Source organism: Ambystoma mexicanum, chromosome 1q (assembly GCF_040938575.1).
Source record: "Ambystoma mexicanum isolate Mex_15411 chromosome 1q, UKY_AmexF1_1, whole genome shotgun sequence".
Lineage (NCBI taxonomy): Eukaryota > Metazoa > Chordata > Amphibia > Caudata > Ambystomatidae > Ambystoma > Ambystoma mexicanum.
In genome coordinates this window covers 147,127,689-147,141,201 of record NC_090922.1, presented here as the reverse complement: position 1 = coordinate 147,141,201, position 13,513 = coordinate 147,127,689, and positions in this window count along the sequence as shown.

Sequence of the window (13,513 nt, the reverse complement as noted above, 5' to 3'; positions counted from 1 at the left end):
CTCCCATGATGGCGGATTAGAAGAATAGGCAAGCATTGGAAAGACTCTTTAGGGACCTGGGGGTAATAGAGACATGGCGGGTTTTGCAAGGGGAGAATAGAGAATACACTCACTATTCGTCCGTCCATTTGGGCTATTCTAGGATAGATATGATCCTGATCTCAGCAACTTTAGTCCCCCAGGTAACAAAAGTAGAGATGGGAGAGGAGTATCTCTCTGACCATGCACCCCTGCGGTAGTTGACATCGAGTTGGGGGGGGGGGATTAGCGAGTAAGCAAAAGACTGCTTGGAGATCAAACAAGCTGATACTGACGGACATAGCACTCAGGGCACATATGGAGAGCACTATAAATAACTATTTTGGAGAGAATGATAATGGGGAAACAAACTAGGGGGTGGTCTGGGACGCAGGGAATGCGGTAGTCCGGGGAGAGTTTATTTCACTGGCATCGGCACATTATAGAGATAGAGCCCTTATAACTCAACAGCTAGAAAAGAAGGTAAAGGAAGCCGAGAACCTGCATAAAACCTGACAATCAAGGAAATCCCTGCGGGAGCTAAGAAAGATAAGGGCACAACTCGCGAACCATACAGCAGACCGGGTGGCCCAAACATAGTTGAACACGAAACAATCCTATTATATACACTGGGGGAAAGCAAATGGGTTCCAGGCCACTAATCTGAGGAAACAAAATACCTGAAACTATATAGCACAATTAAAAGACAAACCAGTGTCTCCACACACAGCAGAGAAAGAGAAATTAGAAATAATGGTGCAATTCCACGAGGCACTCCTACACAGCGAAGACCTTGACTCAGAACAGGAAACTCCTATATCCGGTCTGCCCCACCCCCCCACCTCAAATCACAGGGTAGGTTGGTCCTCGGGGCCCCGATCACGGCACAGGAGGTCATTGACGCGATCTCGACAATGCCTGCAAACAAGGCAGCTGACTTGAACGGCCTTGGAAACTATTACAAAACCTTCTGCACCGAGCTGCTGGCCCTGCTGACACAGCTCTTCCATGCAATCAGGTAAGGGGGCTTAGTCACGAACAACATGGGTAGATCCACGACCATACTGCCCCTAAAACCCGGGAAAGACCCTCTTGAATGCTCAAGCTACCGCCCCATTGTATTATTAAACACGGATGCAAAGATCTATGCAAAAATCCTCACGACCAGATTGATGAAAGTTCTCCCGAGTATCATACATGACGACCAAGCGGGATTCATCACAGAAAGGCATACACAGGACAACGTGAGGCAGGCAATAGACATGGGTACGCGCACACGAAAAAAGTTTGCAGTGGCTGCACTGGATGCCAGACGGGCATTCAACAGCTTGGACTGGAGAGATCTGAGGTTGATCCTGGAGGGCTTCGAATGCGGCCAAGAATTCACCATGATGCTGCTTGCCAATTTCCAGATCCCAACAACGGGCTTCACAGTTAATGGTCAGAGCTCGGAACACATCAAAATACCATCCTCCCCCGCCTTCTCTATTTGGTGAGTTTGCTGCCAGTGATCATACCAACTGCCATGACCAAAGAGCTACAAAAAGCAATATTCAACTTTATATGGCAAGGCAAGAGACCAAAGGTACAAAAACGAATCCTGGTGCGCCCCCCCCATACCCCCCACTCCTGGGAGGTCTGGGTGTCCCAGAGGTTGGCAGATATATAATGGCTGCGCACCTGGCGCCAATGCTGAGGTGGGCAAGACAAGAGGACTTCAAAGGGTGGTGTCGGATCGAACAGTCAGCCACAACAATCCCCCCTGAGAACACTGCTAGTGCTAAACGCGGAGCTCCGTCCGGGAGGAGGGGGGACACTATTGGAAGTGACCAGGATGTCCCTACAAAGCTCTGGGTTGGAAACACATTTGCCGTGGAATGGGCCCCCACACCCCACTATCGCACAACCTGGATTTCACACCGGGACTCCAGCGGAAATTCTGGGAGGAAGGATCGGGCGCAGAATCACTGACTCTAAAGGACATGTACAGAGATGGATCCCCCCCCCCCTGCTCTTCACAGACTGCCAACAGAATTTCGGAATTGGGGAAAGAGAGTGATATAAATATACACAAATCAGGCATTGGGTTACGCACCCAATGGTGAAAAAAGGGGGCACAAGGCCACTGACCGGTCTAGAGTTAACTATGCAGGAGGGCCTGACAGCGAAAGGGGTGAATAGGCTCTACAGATTACTGTCTAATGCGCATCCAGAGGACAATCTCCCGTACATAACAAACTGGGAAAACGACATGGGAGAACCAATATCCGAAGAGGAGTGGAGTCAAATATGGGCAAGGGCACATGGCACATCCAAGTGCACCACGATCAAAGAATCAGCGTACAAGTTATGCTATAGGTGGTACATGTCCCCCCATCACCTACACAAAATCAATAAGGGTTACCCTCCTACATGCTTGAGGAACTATGGGGAGAGGGGAGAGTTGTACCATGTGTGGTGGACATGCCCCAAAGCAGTGGCATATTGGTAGGAAGTACTTGAACACATAAAAGATGTTATAGGTGTGGAGCACCCTGTCGGGGGGGGAAATTCTGCCGGGGTCGGCCGGGCCGTCCGCAGACCTCCGGGCAGGGAGGCCCCAACTCCTCCCGTATATCCCAGAAGAGATAGAGTATGAGACACACACAAGAAGCAAGGTGACTCTGCTGTTTATTATACAAAAACGGCAGGGATGGGTCAAGGATCGTACGCGTCCGTCCTGACACACACAATCGTGGGGCTCGCAGGCCCTTTTTACCTTAGTATGACGCGCTACTTGCGTCACCTTAGAAAGTTAGCAAAAAACCTATCGCCACTCTTAATTGGTTGCTCGAGTGGTAGGGTTAGTATAGCATACGTATAGAGAACAATATTAGTGGACAAGGGTTAGTCAGGTGATATATCTGGGTTGTCCCTACAATTAGATACATGAGAATTGTTACATGAAGACTCCTGATGATTGGTTAATGTTAATGGCGTCAGTGATAAGAGCCCCATGTTCTGATTGGTGCGCCCGCGAGCTTCCCAGCCTGGGACCATCGCTGTTCCCAGCTCTCGGTGTACCTGTCATTTGCAACAATGTTTCACTATGAGTACGTGCAGACAATGTGAGGACTTATTCATGAGCTGGAAAGCCGACTACTCCCACTGTCGCAGATGTCCATTGACCCATTTAAGTGTATCTGCCTGTGTCTTGTAACGAGGGATCCAGATGCCTTCTTTCTCCTGGGCTTGGCATCCTGTCAGGTTCGGCTTGGTCACGTGAGCTGGGACCGTGTTTGAGGCAGAATTCTGCACAATTAATATTGTTTTTCCACTGTGTGCCTGGTTTAATTTGCAGGTGCGAGTTTAACGTTGGTGCGCGGCGTGCGAGGTTGCAACATCGTGCCCTTGATGGTCTGCTTTTGGAATGTGGGTTTGCAACATTACAACCTTGGCTGTCTGCTTTCGCCAGGCTCATTCTGCAGGATCAGCAACCTGACTTTTGTTCTTTTAACGTCCATGGGAGCTCTTGCTTGCGGCCTACTTAGGCCTGGTGTATAGGTGGAACCGTTTGGTGCACAGGCGCTTTAGGTTATAGTATCATATTGTCTTATGACCAGTATCGTGTCTTCGTTATATTTCTCATTATGGCACCTCGGTTTAGGAGAAGCGTAAGCAAGCTCTTTAGATGAGTTCATGATGCGTCTTGCGTTTCTGCATTTTGAGAGCCTATGTGGAAAATAATAAAGATGCACGTCCGTGAGTATGTCTGTCGCCTACGTCATAGCACTGGGTATATTCTTCGTGTAGATTGGTGCGGGAGTGTCCAGTGTGTATATTGGCACAGGTGTGCTGACCGTTGGCTAGGTCGTCATGGCATCTCTAACGACGTGTAGGTTTTAGTCTAGTTGATCGGTGCCGCAGGTATCGGCATGGGCAGGGCGGCCTGCTGGGCAGGCAGATGGACACATCCGTATGTTCCTGTACCAGGGTATTTGGTCGTCTGGTAGATGGGCAAACTCTTCTCGTGGCGGGTGTCTGGGCCGTGATCCTTTAGGCCAGGCGCGAGAGGGGAAGGACGGGAGCCTATTTTTCCATTCTCCCACTTCAGTCCCCCCTCTGGTCGACTTGTCGACCACAAACATATCCTTTTCGTTATCTCCTCTTACTCTCCATATCTTAGTTATTCTTCCTAAATGTCCATAGTGGTTAACATGATCTTCAAATGACCAATACATATATTCACATGTTCCTCCAGGAGTACAGTATACCCATTTCCCTATGTAACTCCTGGGATTTCTTGGGTTCTCGATCTTCACCGATGGTGGGTCCAGGTGGTTGGTGATGATCTGGTTGCGCAATTTCTCTCTCTTGTATTATTATGCCTGTGTGCTGGCCGTCATCTGCTGGCATCAATGGGTGCATACCGACCATTTCAAGCAACTCGTCAGTGGTGCGTGCCTTCCGGGCCTTCCAAAATCTTATTATGATCAGTGTAGCTCCAGCCAAAATAGTACAACCAACTATAATTTTCAGTCCATCTGACAGCCAAGATGGCATCCATGACCATAATAGCGAAAACCAGCTCTCATCCTTTTTCACGCCTTTACTTTCATCCATCATTTTGGAGTGCATCTGGGCCAATTGTGAAACTGCTTCTGTCAGTGTACCGTTGTCAGCATCGTTGGCAGGAATTAACGTGCAGCATGATTGGACTATCTTTGCGCAGACTCCTCCTTCCATGGCTGTGAGGAGGTCCAATACATATCTGTTCTGAAGTGCTACCATCCTTCTAGCTCGCAGCTCCTCTTTTATTGCGTTGAATCCATTTACTGTAGAATTGATGGTCATCATTAGTTCCCATCTAGTTATCTGGAGCCATTTTGCGTTTGCGTAAGCCTGCAGTCCCGGATGGATTATTGAGGAGAAGAACATTGCTGCTCTGCTGAATAGTCTGTGTTCTGGCGGAATTGAAGTGAGTGCTGTTTCCGACCTTCCCCATAGGTAATTTCCTGTCAGAGGTTCTCCTTGTCTTTTCCTTCTATTTAGGACAGTATTATTGCCGTTGGTCCTGTTTCCTGGCTCCTCCTGAGGTGGTGCAGATCTCTTCTTTCTCTTGTCCCCTTCATCCATTTTGGGAAAGTTCGCCACATTCACATGCTTCTGGGGTACCACTAGTGATGGTACATTGACGTGCACCATCGTGCATACACCATTCCACAGAGGGGGCAGTGTGTGGTATGCCTTTTCTCCACAGGCCCAGTAATGGTCCATTATTACTGCTGTTCCTGCTCCCCCCTCAGGTAACTCCATCACGCTTGCACAGTTGGTGTTGTATCCTACGTCCACCTCTCCTTTATGTTGGTAGCATACCTTAGGCGCAGTCAGCGGCAGTATTGTTATTGGGTCTTCATCCGTCTCTATCCACGTGAGCATGGGCACGTACTTGATCCAAGTCGTCCAACATCTGTGGTTGTGTGCATCGATAGTTGAAATAGTTTCTTTTGTTACCATGTTGCTGCCAATCACTCCTACCTCCCATTTGTTGTCCAAGTACACCTTCCCCGTTATCGTCACCAGTGGCCTCTCCCAGCATCCTGGTTTACTAGGAACTTCAGTGGCATACCAATCACATGGTAAATACTGCAGTGTTACTTTCTTCGTTTCCCCTTTTGCAGGACCACTTGTTATGTTTCTGAATGCTTCAGCATGTAAACTGCTCTTGTGGTAACTCAAATAAGTCTTGAGGAAGTTGTTTTCGTATGGGTATGAGTCTCGTGTTTTCCACACCATATGCACCACTGTCCCTTGAAATCTTCCTTTCGTTTGGAACAGTGCCAAGTATATTATGCATCGTGCTGTCTTTTCATCTATTTCCGTGGCAATAAATGTTCGAGAAGCGCTCATGGCGTATGGTATTAATGAGCAAACGTAGCAGCTGTCTTCTGTTGTCTGCTTACCAATGCGGGTCATGTGTTGGTACCATATGTTGTTTGAGCTGAATCTTGTATATAATTGTCAATACCTTTATTATCTGAGTATGTGCTGCGTTGAACTCTATTTTGTTTGTGTGCAATTTTACTAGTATCACCTGACGTAACACCTGTTGCAGCTGGGGATGGGGGTGGATTAGGTTTGGGTACAGCAATAATATTGATAGCACAGCTGTACTGCCATACAGAGGCAGCCAAGAACCCGGTGATCATGAAAATCCCTATTATTTTTATTACACATGCTAATTTCACCGGCATTTTGCTCTTACCTTGCTGCAGTCCGGCAGCGTATTCTTGCGACGTTAGAGTTGCCCGCCTGAAAATTCTCAATATGCTGGTTATTAGATGTTAGTTGTTGTTTTATTAAGCTCTCCCTATCAAATAGTCATTCAGTGCCCAGGCGAAGAGCTGTTCCCACGCTAATCTAAGCGATCTATCTCTTAGGGCAGGCAAGTATGGGTGGAGGTGGGGCATTGAGTATTCTATGGCCAAGAGGAATGCTGTGTAGTAGACACGTACCCTTTTCCTTTTCAGGTACGTTGGCCTTTTTATTTCATATACAAATTGGTGTGACAATTCTTCTGGGTAGTAATCGTCTGAGGGTACCATCTACTCCTGGGCAGTGAATTTGTTAGTTATCTATTTTCTTAGCAGTACAATAATACGCAGTTCCTGCATGTGCGAGAGAAAAGAAAAGAGAGCATTCACGTGTTCACATGTGTACGTGTGCGAGACAATGTCCTTCAATTCAGGTATTACTGCAATGGGGGTAGGGTCAGTGGGTGGTGGGCAGGGGGTTTGGGCTCAACTGGCGGAAGTATCTTTACTCTTTGAGCGTGTGACCATGGGGTGGGCAGTATGGGGATCACCCCTTTCTTCTTCAGTTATTGTCTCTGGGGAGTCTGGGGAGTGACAGGGTATGGGAACACTTGGGCCGTTGGCTGTGGTAGAACTTTCTTCCTCCGTTGGTGATGTTGTTGCTGTTCTCCCAATGGACCTGTCGGTGGCGCTGGGGCGGGTCTGTGGTTTGTAGATCTTTACATCATGTAGGTGGTTCCAGGCACGCTTGTCCTGTAGCTTTACTGCTCTCGTTGATACCTCCTCTACCAGATGGGGGCCAGTGAATCGTTGAAATTGCGAAGTAGTACGTGGTCACCTTTAGCAATTTTACACAGTCCTTCCTTTTCCAGTTCTTTATCCGCGTCTTCTTGTTGATTGCTGTTAGACCCGCCCCGTGTGCGCTCGAGCTGTTGAGACACAAACACTACACTAGTAATCAAAGAAGACACATATTGGTACATTTCATCACCAAGAACACTCACTGTGCTTTCGTGGTCGGTAAATGCTCTTGACGTTGGCGTTAGGGGAAGGCGCATTTGACGTCCGGTAACCACCTCGTGAGGGGTGAGGTGGTGGTCAGACCCTGGTCTATTCCTTAGCTCAAATAGGGCTAATGGAAGGCAATATAACCAACTCTTCTTTGTTGTTTGCTGTATCTTTGCAATTGCCTCCTTTAATAGGCCATTCAGGCGTTCACATACACCGTTGGCCTGTGGGTGGTATGCACATGCAAATTTATGCTTGATGTTCAGCAAGGATGTGATGTGCTGGAACATTTCGTTTGCGAAATGTGGGCCATTGTCTGACCTTAACACCTCGCACACTCCCCACCTAGGGAAGACCTCCCTCACTAGGAATTTAGCTGCTCTAAATGCATCTGGGTGTGAACAGGGCCTCAACCCACCTAGAGAATGGGCATACTACTACAATCATATACCTATTTCCTTGACATATGTTGATCATATCAACATAGTCAATGTGGAGATGCCGGAAAGGTCCCTCTGGCCGGGGTATAGTACCTCTTATCACCTTTAGAGTATGGCCGGCCGTAAACTGTTGGCATGTGAGACAATTACTGATAAAATTTGACACACGAGAATTTAACTTGGGGCAGAACCAGTCTTCCCTAATTCGTGCTGCAATTACTTCCTTGCCTGTGTGGGCTGGATGATGTAGTTGGCTCAGGGCGGTGTTCAAAAGTGCCAATGGTATTACAACCTTTCCAGTGCCACCCTGGCGCCATAGTGCGTCGGTCGGTGACATTGTACATCCTCTTTTTACCCATATTTCTTTTTCGGCCATTGGTGCAGCCGCTTGTAGCTCCATAATCTGTGTGGCTGGGAGATGGGTGTACCCTTCTCTTATCAACATCTCCTTAGCCATTCCCCTCCCTCTCCCTCTCCGTGACTCTGGAGGGTTCCATATCTCACCAAAGTATGCAGCATACTTCGCATGTGCGTCTGCTGCTGCATTCCCCTTCGAGACGTGGTCCTCACCATTGGTGTGTGCGGTGCATTTTACTAAAGCTAATTCTTTGGGGGTCATTTATTACTTCAATTAGTTCAGCCAATAAGAGGGCATGTTGCACGGGAGTGCCATCAGCTCTCCTAAACCCTCTTCTTCTCCATTTCGACAGCCCTGAGTGGACAGTAGATGTAACATATGCACTGTCGGAGTATATGGTCACCCGTTTGTCAAAGCTTTCCTTCAACGCCAAGATCAGTGCAACTAATTCCGCTGCTTGGGCGGACTAATGCTGTGGTAATTGTACACATTTCATTGCCACACACACCGGTACCTCCATCATTTTTACCACTGCTGCCCCAGTCCTCCTTATCCCATCCCTTTGATCGATAGTTGATGACCCATCAATAAACAAGAGCTCACCTCCCTCTAGTGCGTTTTCTTCAACCTTTCTAGTACATGAGTACATTTCAGTTATTTGCGTACAGTCATGGGCATAATCTCCCTCCTCAATTACTTCTGCTAGGAACCTTGCAGGGTTGACCGTGCTACATCTAACAATTGATAGTTCAGCTCTGGATAAAATGATCTCATAACCTGATGCTCTTTGCGTGGTTAGGGTGGATTTAGGTTTATTCAATATCGCAAATAGTGCATGTTCCACAAATAGTGTAGTTGGGCACCCCATGGTGATTGCTGATGCTTTTTCCTCCGCAAAAGCGGCTGCGGCGAGGCCTTGTTCGCAAGGGAAGTGGCCTAACATCACAGGATCTAAGTGGCCGCTGTAAAATGCTACTGGTTTGTAGCCCATGCTTGTTTTTTGAGCCAACACTGCTTTCATTACTGCTGAATCGCAATGTGAGAATATAAAAAATTGTCGCTCATAGTCTGGGGATGCCAGTACCGGAGCAGTTGATATCGCATCTTTCAATTCATCAAAAGCCTCTTTCATTTCCATCGTCCACCCCAGCTTTTTCTCCCCTTTATTAGCTTCCCTTAAAGCCTCAAGCAGGGGTCCTATGTACGAGCTGTAATCAAATACCCATGCTCTACAGTAGTTGCACAGCCCCAGGAACTGCTGCAGTTCCCTCACAGTTTGTGGCCTTGGAGTGTTTGAAATGGCCTGTGCTCCTTGTGGTGCAATCTTTCTTCCATGTTGGGATATAAGTTGACCAATGTAAAGTACCTGTTCTTGACAGTACTGTATCGTTTCCATGTCTACCTTGTAACCTTTTTCAGCCAATATTGTCAACATCTTTAAGGAGTCCTCTCTGCATGTTCTTTCATTTGTACTGCAAATTATTATGTCATCCACATATTGCAACACTGTGCTTTCCACTTCAATGTTACCCAAATCCATCTGTATGACTCTATTGAAAATTGAGGGTGATTCGCAATACCCTTGTGGCAATCTGGTGTGCTTCCACTTTGTGTTTCTGTAAGTGAAGCTCGTCAGATCTTGTGAGTCTGGGTGTAGTGGTATTGAAAAAAAAGCATTTTTAAGGTCGATCACTGTAAATCGTGATGCTTCTGCTGGAATGCCACACAATATTGTGGCCGGGTTTGCTGCTACGGGATATTCCGCTTCTACTATGTTGTTCAAGGGCCTGAGATCCTGTATGAAGCGCCAAGACCCCCCTTTAGCCTTGCGCACTGGGTACACAGCCGTGTTACATGGTGATTCTGAGGGGACCAATATACCATTATTTATAAGGGCTGTTATGGTTTCATATATTCCCTCATCTGCCTCTTTTGATAGTGGGTACTGTTTTACTCTGGGGAGTATTGCACCTTTTTTCAATTTTATTCTTACTCCCCCTATACTTTTTATGCACCCCACGTCATAGGGGCCAGTAGTCCACAATGATTTGGACATATCCTCCTTAAAGAAGGGGACTGGGGTGCATGCGGGTGCCTCAAGTGCCATTGCAATTTTCTGTGCTACTTGTTTGTAAGCCACTCTTAGCCATATTTACACACTCATCATAAACACCATTTCACCTTCCTCCTTTTCATCTGAGAACAGCTCCTCATCTGACACCTGGGTGAGCCTACATCCTTCTGCTAATGCTATCACGGCCCTCCATGCTCTTCCTTCTCTGTCTTGGGCATGTACAGCAATGTAATCAGCTGTTGCAATAATGCTCTCAATGTCCATTAGAACCACCTTTCCTTCTGGTTCATTAACAGGTGTTTCTGGTCTGAACAGATAGGCTGCTGGCCTCCTCCATATTTTCCCTTCTATCCCTGGCATCCATGCAATTGCCATATCTGTTCCATACTGAAATAGTTCGCCATCTACTGGCTCCGCCCTAATCGCTGTCTGTCCGCAGTATGCTTGCATAATCTGTCGTGCTGTGAGCATGTTAATCCCTGGAGTAGAGCAAATTATGCCGTCCTCAGTAAAGGAGATAGTCATATTCAACCTGTTCATTATGTCTCTCCCCAGTATATTTACTGGTGAGGCACTATAATATAGAAGTGGAACTGACAGATCATAATCTCCAATAGATAAGGGAATGTTATCAGTAAAGGGAACCAACCCTCTAGCCCCAGAGAATCCTTGGGTGTTCATGGCTTCGCCTGACAGCTTGAATTTATCTTCCCTTATGCAAGATCAGGTCGCCCCGGTGTCAACAAGGAATGATAATTTTTTGTCACCTATCGTTACCTCTATGCGTGGTTCCTCCGCACTATTAGGTGTTACTGACAGGATGGGACACACCAAGGCCGTCTGTGGGCTGTCCTATTGAGGGTACAACGACTGGCCATTTCCGGTATAAGGGTTGTGTCCCAAAACCGTCACCCTACCCAGTTGTGTTTGTGGTGCTTGGGGTTGTTGTGTCATCGCTACCTGTTGTTGTGGCAGTGAATATATTTGTGGCTGTTGTTGTGTTAATTGTTGTTGTTGTTGTTCATTTCCCTGTTGCAACGTCTGCTGTTGTGGTAGGCCCTGCTGTTCCTGTGAGGGCCTTGGTTGTCCCTGATCACTCCATGATGGTGTTCCTGGTCTAACTCTACATGTGCGTGACATGTGCCCTAATAGTCCACAGCTCCAACACACCAGTGGTTCCCTACTCTGCCATGGAAAGCTCCCTGTGTTGTCCTGGTATACTGGTAGCCCTGTGGGGTAGCAATTTCTAAGTCCTCCCACCTGCTGTTGGGTGCTATATCCGTATCCTCTCCCTCTCATAATTCCTCCTCTCCCCCCTGTTATAATTATAATACCCGGCTCCTGCCATTGTATGTCCTCCCCCCCATGTTGGTCGTGTATGGTTGGATTGGCGGCGCTTGTTGTGTTATAGCCGGTGAAGGTGGCATTTGGGAGGAATCTTGTGCAGCCACTACTTGTGTGGGGCTTTGGGTCATTGTTGTAGGTGTAGTTATTAGTGCCCCTTCCATTGTATATTTAGTAAGCTTTTTCTGTACTAGTTTAGCCTCTTCCGTTTTCCTGTCCTCTTCCTTTGGTTTCATTTTTCCTTGCCATGTCCTGCAATGATGCACTATAGTCAGTTGTATTTCTGGCCATGGTTTTGCTTCCATTCCCACTACTTTCTTTAGTTGTTTCTGAACTCCTTCTGGGAGCCCTTGTACCAGTATATGGTAAAATATTGCTGGTGTTTTATCCCATTGTTCTCTAGTTTCCATGCGCCACTTCTCTTGGATTTCCTGGATATAATCAACAGGATCTTCGTTCTCATGCATCTTGCGGGAGGTAATTGCTCCTATGTCTGATGTGTCTGGGTACTGTACCCTCAGTGCCTGCCATAGTGCATGTCTGCAGTTTGCGAATGGTGCCCCATCATGCGATGTGTTTGTTATTGTTACCCCATGGAATCCCGCTCTCTTCCAAATGTCATCCGCTCTATCCCCTAATATTGATATTAAAAGGCCCTTTACATCTCCTACTGCCAGTTTCTGTCCTGCGGTGTGTTTTTCCATTTCATATATCCATTTACCCGCACCTCCACTTAATGATGGGAGCCTGCATTTTATATTTTCTTTATCGGTATGCTTCCAAGGGACATACTGTGGTCTAACCCCTCCTCTCTCCAAAAGTGGCATTAAGTTATGTCTTGTTTCACCCTTTGTGTTCCATAATACCGAGTCCTCACCCCCTTCCTCCTCTTCTCTTTCTTCTACATCTTCAACTTCGTCCATATTTCCCCTGCTCGTAACTCTTTCCTCTCCATCTTTTCCCCCTTCTTCCATCATTTCCTGTATTTAATGTGGGCATGTGTATTCGTCTTTCCTGCCTGCGACTAGGGAGGTCTCTAAGCCGACATGCATAGGGTGTCAGTTCGTCTGTGAAGGGCGCGAGTTTTATTTTGCGTAACGAGCGTGAGGTGGTTGAATATGTAGGGTGCGATGGGGGAGGGCGTGATGGGGATGGTGCGGCCTCATGTGCCTGTCTTGCCGCTATTCCTTGCTCTCCCTCCTCACTTCTCCCCAGCTCTTCCTTTCTCCTACTGATCCATGGTGAGTCTGTGTTGGTCCGGGTGATGTATAGTTTATCTAAGCTTTCCCTTTCACTGTTTCTTCCTTCCTTTTCCACTCCTTCTTCCTCACTACAAAAGCTAGTCATAAACTGCACCCCCCACTCGGTCTTTTTCCCCTTGATCGTTACTGTTTGTAAGTCTATTAGGTCCAGTTCTCCTTTTCCTCCTTCATCAACCGCTCCCCTTTGTGCTGATGTTGTTGCTACTTCTGTGTTTCTACATACATCCCCCCATGCTCTACTCTCCCTTCTCCTATCTTCTCTTTCTCCTTCATTTCTCTCCTCCATCTCCCTACTATTTTCCTCCCTTTTCCTTTTTAATTCCTTCATCACCTCAATTCTCATCTGTTCCAATATTCTTTCATCCTCTTTCTTCCTTTCCCATTTCACCCTTTCTCTTTCTACTATACTCTCTAACACCCTCCCTTCTTCGTATTTCTTAGTTGTTTCTGATAGTAGCATCCTCTTCCACATTGCCATTTCTTTTTCTTCTTCTTCCCTTTTCTTTTCTCGCAGCACTACTCTTGATACCCTTTCTGCTGCTGCTTTTACCCTTTCAGCTTCTCTCCTTTGCTTCTCAGTTCGTTCCCTTATTTTTTCCAATTCGTTCTTACCTTCTTTCCTTTTCCTCGCTCTCTCTCTCTCTTCCCTCTCGAGCTGCTTGATCAATTCATTCTGCTCATCCCTTAATTTTGCTAGTCGTTCCTCCAAAATCTCT